We start from the raw sequence: 7,242 nt of genomic DNA, 5'->3' as shown, positions 1-7,242 counted from the left end.
CGAACCTTTCAGATAACTTGTACTCATTGCAGCTGAGGATTCTTCGTGTGTGAGCTGGCTCACTGTCCTCCCTGGTGCCACTGTGTTACCCTTCTTGGATGGGGGGCTGAAGCATCACCCCCGGCTGCTGCGGCGGGGGGAGACGGGAGCTTGGGGAGTGAGCAGCGAGGAGGGACGTGTGCTCGCTCTTACTTTCCTGATGTGAAGTCTGTTTTTTCTTCCTCAGGGCTGTGATCAGATGCCTCGTTACGAGGAAGTTACTAATGATCCAGAAGAACAAAACGATCCAATTGCTTGTTCTCGCCAGCCAGGCTGCACGGTGGGATGGAGTAGGTGATACGTCTATGTCCACGAAGTAGCAAATGCTGCCAGCGGTCGCCTTATTTAGATGTTTTTTTGCTTGCTTTGAATGATTAACCCACAGTGAGACCTTTCCTGGCAGTCCACGCATCGCGTCTCACCAAACAGCACTGTAAAGAAAAAGGTGTAAGTAAGGGGCTTCCCTTGTTTGGTTTGTTGTTGTGGTTTTACTTTATGAAGACAAATATGGAATGACGTATTTTACATTGCTCTAAGAAGGCAATAACGTGTTCCTGAGGAGAAAAACGAGCAGCTCTAACACCTGTGCCTGGCAGTGCCAGTAGAGCACATACCTGTGCTAGCTCCTGTAAGTTAAATACAGTTGGCATGTGCAGTTATTTTTCCCCGTAGATTCCAGGATCGCTGTAAAGCAGAACCAACACTTCAGTTACTCCTTAAAGTTGCTAAACCTCACCCAGGTCGCAGGGTGGGAGCTCCTCAGCCCCCGACCCGAACCCCGCAGAAGCCCAAGACGATGGCTTGGTGTGCTGCCCTGCTTCCCCTCCCAGCTGGCGTTTCCTCAGCAGCCAGATGTGCTGTCAGAAAGGTCTGGCTAATTGAAAAGCAATTTGAGCTGAATGTGGTAGCAGCAACAACAAGTCACGGCCATAGCTAGTGCCATCCAGAGTACCGCTACGGAAAGGCACTGGGGTGCTGTAAAACCAGCGATGCGGTGGGCTCGCCGTTCCTGCCCAAAGTCAGAGCCCAGCTCCCTGAAATAATATTGTGAGGGTCCTCCTGAGAGTCTTGTTACAGCCCTTAATGCTGCTGTCTTGAGACTTGCTCGGGCATTGCTTCCTAAGCCTAAATGCTTCATTAACCTGCTTAGTAACAATATAATACTTGATAGCTTGGAAAAAGGCAGTGTAATGCCTCTGTAAGCAGCAGCTAGATTTTGGAGTTATTGTTTGTGCCATTAGTGGGGGGTTTAATAGCTTAATCCATCTGGAAAGCAAGTAGATTTATTAGACTGTACAATAAATGGGCTCATAATTACGGCAGCAGTCGCTACTAACTGGTTTTCCTGATACGGCATCAAAGTATGATATACAAGTAACTTTATCTTCAAAGTTTTGTAGTGATATTCTGTACTAGATTTACTAGAAAAACAAAGGCACCTTGATAGTCTCTTAGGTGCCTGAGAGCCTTTGCAGTGGCTGGGACTGGCCAGCCGGTCCGAACGCGTACGGGCTGAGCAGTTGTGCAAAGAAATACAGATAAACCCGTCGTTTGCCATGCAGGCCAAGGGAACGCCTGCCAGCATCTTGGAAAAAATATTTTTTCTATCTAGTTTAGATTACAATTACTCTTTGAGCTATACTCGATTTTTTTAAAATTAATACAGGCTGATGAATGCTTCTCAAAGTGTGCAGCGTATGCAGGAGTTCAGAAAGACCAGTGCTTGCTTTGTAGGACCAACGTAAACAGATCCTGTGTTTTCTACTGACTATGTCAGCACGTCTCCTTAGAGTTGTGCGTCTTACTGTGGATTCATAGAAAAGTCAAGGTTGCAGGGGATGTCTGGAGATCATCTAGCCCCACCTCCTGTTGAAAGCAGGGCTTAGACAAGGTTATCCAGGGCCTTCTTGAGTCTTGAAGCAACTTGTACACTTCATTGCAATGAAGTGTGCAAGTTTTTTTCCAATTTTCCAATTTTTTTTCCAATTTTAGATCATAAAATGTTCCTAACTACATGACAGTCAAAGCTCACGAGTCACTAAAATCCTGCTCTCATGTGGGGAAATAGTTTGCTCTAATTTGTGTTAACTGTCTTTCGTGCAGAGAAACATATGTCTGTCCAGAGGGCAGGAGAAGACGGCTATCCCATGGGGGAGCAGGACGAGGATGGGGTGCAGTCACTCCATACATGTCTCAAGGCAGCAGCTAAACCTGTTTGAAAGCCTTGCAAATTGTGTAGCTGCACGGATACCAGCACTGAATGCACCTGATGCTGAAATGAGATGCAAATCTCAGTTTCTAGTAAGAAACATCAGTATCCGTAGAAAAGTACTTTGACTTTTTGAATTAACTAGTATATAGCCGCAGACTTTGATGCTTAATAATAGATGCGGTGATACAAATAAACCTGTATTAAGCTCTAACTGGACTGGAAAACTGTAGGATAAGCTGCTGGATACAGCTTCTTCACTTTATATTTTAGATCCTCTCTGTCTAATCATCCACAGATGGAGCACTGGGAGCAGTGAGGATTAGATAGTAAATCTGTGCTAAAGAGCCAGTGGAGGGGCTGGTAATCTAGGGTCAGTTGTGGTAGATACGTTTGTTTCTGCTTGTCCAGTCTTGGACTTAAGGAAAAAACTTAAGCATGTAAAGAAAAAACAAGCAATCTCGACAACTCACTATGTATTAAAATACTAACTGAATACAGGCTCTGTGCAAATCAAGTATGAATAAAATATTAGAAGCTAGTCTTGTCTGTTAAAACCAGCTTGCCCAGGTTAGCATTCTGATAAATTGTGCCTATTGCCAGAATATTTTTAATGGTTTTCCTCAATGCACAGCACCTCCAGGTCCCGTGTTTTGCAGAACAGTGCTAGTTTGTATGTGTAGCGGAGGAGCAAATGCATAATGAAGCAGATGATAGGAAGTAAGTCCAAGGAGCCAACACGAGCAGATTGAGGACGCAGGTAAAACATGTTTGGGAAATGCAGAGCTGTCAGGAAGTTAGATGATTCATAAATACCCCATTTTCAGACATAAGTAAGCTTTGGCAAAGGATCTGAAATGTTGATGTCATTACAGTTATCAAAAAGAATTTTCCACAGTTACTGAAAACAATTCCCGAGTTCTTTGTTTTTTCTATTATATAACATTGTAATGACTAGCCTAAATAGTATTTTGCTGTGTGTAATAAACAGGAAATGGGGAAAAAATTCTGTCCGAGGTTTGTGTGTAACTGAGTATAACTTTTAGGTCTTGGGTAAAAGCTGAAGTTCTAGTCTTGTTGCTTTATTTTGTTAAATTGTGTGGTGTATCTTTTCTTTAAATATTGAATTTAATGTATCTCAGATTGGCAGTCACTGTTCAGGTTTTTTTTTCCTCTGTACTAAATAGCTTAGTCTGGCATAGAGGCTTCAAAGTAAATAGGTGGCTTATCGCTGTTCAGCAGAAATCCCTGGTCTTAAGCAAAAATACTGTCTTTCCTCCTACCGAGTAAACACAGAGCTGGTGTGTTAGACTTATTTGGAGACCTCCGAGACTCAGCAGGCAACTAACTTCTGATTATTGTTTAAACGCAGAGAATTTAAATGCAAATGCTTTAACTTGCTGCCAACCGACGCGTTCTTGGGGAATGTACTTTGTGATGTGGTTTCTTGAGTCCTTACTCAGTTATTTGTCCAGGAAGACGTCTAATATTTTTAACCAGCTCAAAACACTTTGTGCTCTTTTGCTCGTCTGAGTGGGGCAGTTGCAGAACCATGGAAGTCAGGCTCTTGCTGCACGTGATGCATCCTCCGGGGCTTTTAATTTGAGTTAAATGTGAGTCATCTCTGTTGGCTGAAGAATCACTGATCTGGTTTCCTACAAGCTGATCCATGCAACGTGAGCAAAAAAACCGACAGCACTGAAGTAGCCACCGGCAGCTCGTCTCGCACGCTTATCTGAAAGCGCAGTTTGTATCTGTGTCGCCCAGGCGAAATGGGCATACTGGTTGAAAACAAATAAAAGCACGTGGCCTGTCTGCATTCATCCTGCTGTAACTGCAGTGTCACCGGTGACCTGCACAGCCGCGACCTTTGGGAGCTGTGAGAAAGCTTTAAATTCTCGCCTCTAGCCTGGGTAAAATGCATCAGCCCTTAGGCAGAGTGTTGTGTCCAGTGTCAGGACGCGACGCTGGTTTAATAGGCTTTCTTTTTTGACTGTGAATGCCAGTGACACTTGAAAAACACCCGAAGGCAGGTTTTTTTTGGAAGGGCCCTGGGGAGGCTCTGGGCAGCAGGACTGTGCTGCTGCTTTGGGGTCCTCCCGGGAGCAGGGTCTTCCCGTTCCACTGGAAATACGTTCAGGTTGTGGAAGCCCAGACCCTGTGAGGACCGGCGCAGGCGCTGGAGGTGAAATGCTCTCGTGGGCAGGTGGGACGGCAGCAGCACTGCAGTCTCGCCCCGCTGCAGAAACGAGATCTCACTTTCTGAAACAAGATTGGGATGGTAAGTCCGAGGATTGCTGCAGGTTACCCGCTGCCACGCCACTTGGTTTAAAATGAATTCGCCACATCACGTTGATCACGACTGGGAAAGAAGTGCTTTTCGGAGCGCATCTTCCCTTTTCCCTCTCTCGGGAGGTGCAGACGGTGCTTCTGTGCCTGGGGAGCTGCATCCTCCTGCCTAGAACATGCCCCGAGAACTTCCTGTGCTGGAGGGTATCGCTTACAAACACAACGGCGTGCAAAACGACTGCAGCCTTGGCTGCTGGACTTACAAACGGCCGAATACCCGACGGTCATATCCAAGAGAGAAGCCTCCTGTGTTCATCCTGGGCTTCCAAGCTGAGTAGTGACGAGCGAAGCACCAGGAGGGATCCCGGGACTCGGTGCCTGTCCTCCTCTCCACCTGCCCATCACATCCTGCTCTCCCACAAAGCATGTCCAGCGATTCTGTTGCTGGTTTTATGATCTTTCAGCAGGAAAAGAAATTGCATTTTGCTCTTGTGTAAGTGCCGTGAAAAGGCAAGCTACGTAACAGGAATTGTAAGTAAATTATTTTATTTTTGTTTTGAAAATACGATATGAAAATGAATTAGTCTTAAATGCATCCATCTCTGCTGCGCCTGTGAAGGTGCGCAAGGGATCAAACCTATTCCTGCTCACGCTAAAGTAAGCTACAAATGACGAGGATCCCACAGTCGCCCTACTTTTGGGGGCTGGGAGGACAACATGCAAGCAAAGATGTGTTAAAACAACTTAAATCGGGAATGGCTGATCTTTCAGGAGAAAGCCCTTCAATAAAAACCTCACCAGTTACCCAGAAGCAGCAGGGATGTTGCTTTTCCGAGGAACCCCGGCTTCTTCGCTTCACCTTCTTGTAGGGTTTACTAGAGAAGTTAACTGTTTCTGGATTTTATTCTTCTTTTTGCTTTACCTTCTTTCCTTCCAGAGTTGTTCGGACTAATACAAGGGCTGTGCTGTTTCCTGGGTGTTTGGGGAGTGAGCAGAGCACAGTGACAGTGGAGGAAAGGCATCTTCGTTCCTTTGCTCTGTCGTCGCAGACTTTTCAAAGAGTCCTCTTACTGTTTTTTGACAGGAATTACAATTTTTATTCCATTATATAAAATGTAATTATATAAAATTATATAACATGCAGTATTTTATAACGCCAAAGGATAGTTTAACATTGGTAATATAAACTTCTAAAAAATAAAACTGAGAGACGGAAATTAATGAAATGTCGGTGGCCAGATGAGTTCAAGAAATGGTTCTAAAGTTCAGTTAAAATTAGGTTCGGCTTAAGATCTTCAATAGGTGCAGGTAGTGTGGGTATAAACAGCACTACAGGAGAGTCAGAAGGATTCAGTGGACACGCCTGTGCCTGGAAGTGTTGCATCAATCTCATCATTTGCTGCAATGGCAAATTTATCTCTAACAGAGGAGGATGTGATTATAGCATCTGCTGGAATTTAACATTTCCAGCTTAACACTCCTGTGTAACTCCTGCTGAGGTATCGTAATGAAACTGGGATGTTTTTTTGGAATAGTTGGATTTTAATGGTTCTTGGAAAACCAAAGAAATGCTAAATATCGTGGTAGTTCTCCAGTTAATTCCCACACCTGGAAAGTGGAGCGAAGTGATGAACTGGAGAGTTACTGTTCGGGCTGATGCTGGTGTTGATCAAAAGGAAGTGGTCAAGGAATTGCTCATTGATAAAGAATATGTGTGTGTGTGTGTGTGTACATACACACGCACATATATTAAAAAAAATATATACACACATATATATATAAAAAATAATTTTCCCCATGAGTACACAGAAACCTGGCAATAGTCTGGACTTAGAGAAATTCTTACTTTTAATATATTCAACACAGTTTTGCAGATCAAAAACGCGGTCTTATAAGGGAGTTCCTAAGAGAGAGAGAGACATATCTATTTTTAGAATGTGAATAACTTGGTTTTATGTAAGAACTGAGTACCAGAACTGAATCTGTCATTCTCAGCTACACAACTGGGACTGTGGATTCCTCATTCACAGCACGGAATACCAAGATTTGTCCTTTTTCCAGGCATCATTAATAAAGCAGCGGTATCAAGATTTTATTTTTATTTAAGCAGTTGTTCTTTGTATTAAAAACAGTGTCTCAGAAGCCATGACGCCTCACTTCAATTGGCAAAATAAGTTTCTTTAATCGCATCCCTGTTTTGGGATACGTTTGAAATAGCCGTTCACTCTGGAAGAAATGCCATTTCATTGCATTTTAATTAGAATTTATATAATGATCTGTACAGCAACTACGTAAGCATAAACAGTGTAAAACCAGCCGAGTATTAATTTATCGATTTGCGCTGTCGCTGTGGGCCAGCGCGGGTGTTGGTCTCAGCTGTAAATAACAGCAGCGCATCGCTCTGCTGCAGCCCCTTCCGTAGCCCAAAGTAGTAACTCGGCCGAGGAATTCCAGGAGTTTTAGCCAGACTTCTGGGAAGTATTTGTCCTTTAAAACCCGTAGCTCCAGTATTACTGGATCGGCTTTTGTGATAAACAGCGAGATGGTGGGTGCACAGCCTTAGAGAGGCTAGGTACGTCATCCTGCAAAATGAAGAGAAAACACGTGGGTCTCGTGGATATATTACTTCATACCTTAAAACTACTTTCCCGTGTTGTGCTCCTTAAATCTTTTAAGGATGGTATGATAAAATCCTTTTCATAAGA

This window comes from Phaethon aethereus (genome assembly GCF_964289735.1).
Source record: "Phaethon aethereus genome assembly, chromosome: 12".
In the NCBI taxonomy this organism is placed as follows: Eukaryota; Metazoa; Chordata; class Aves; order Phaethontiformes; family Phaethontidae; genus Phaethon; species Phaethon aethereus.
Note: the sequence above shows the minus strand (reverse complement) of the source record.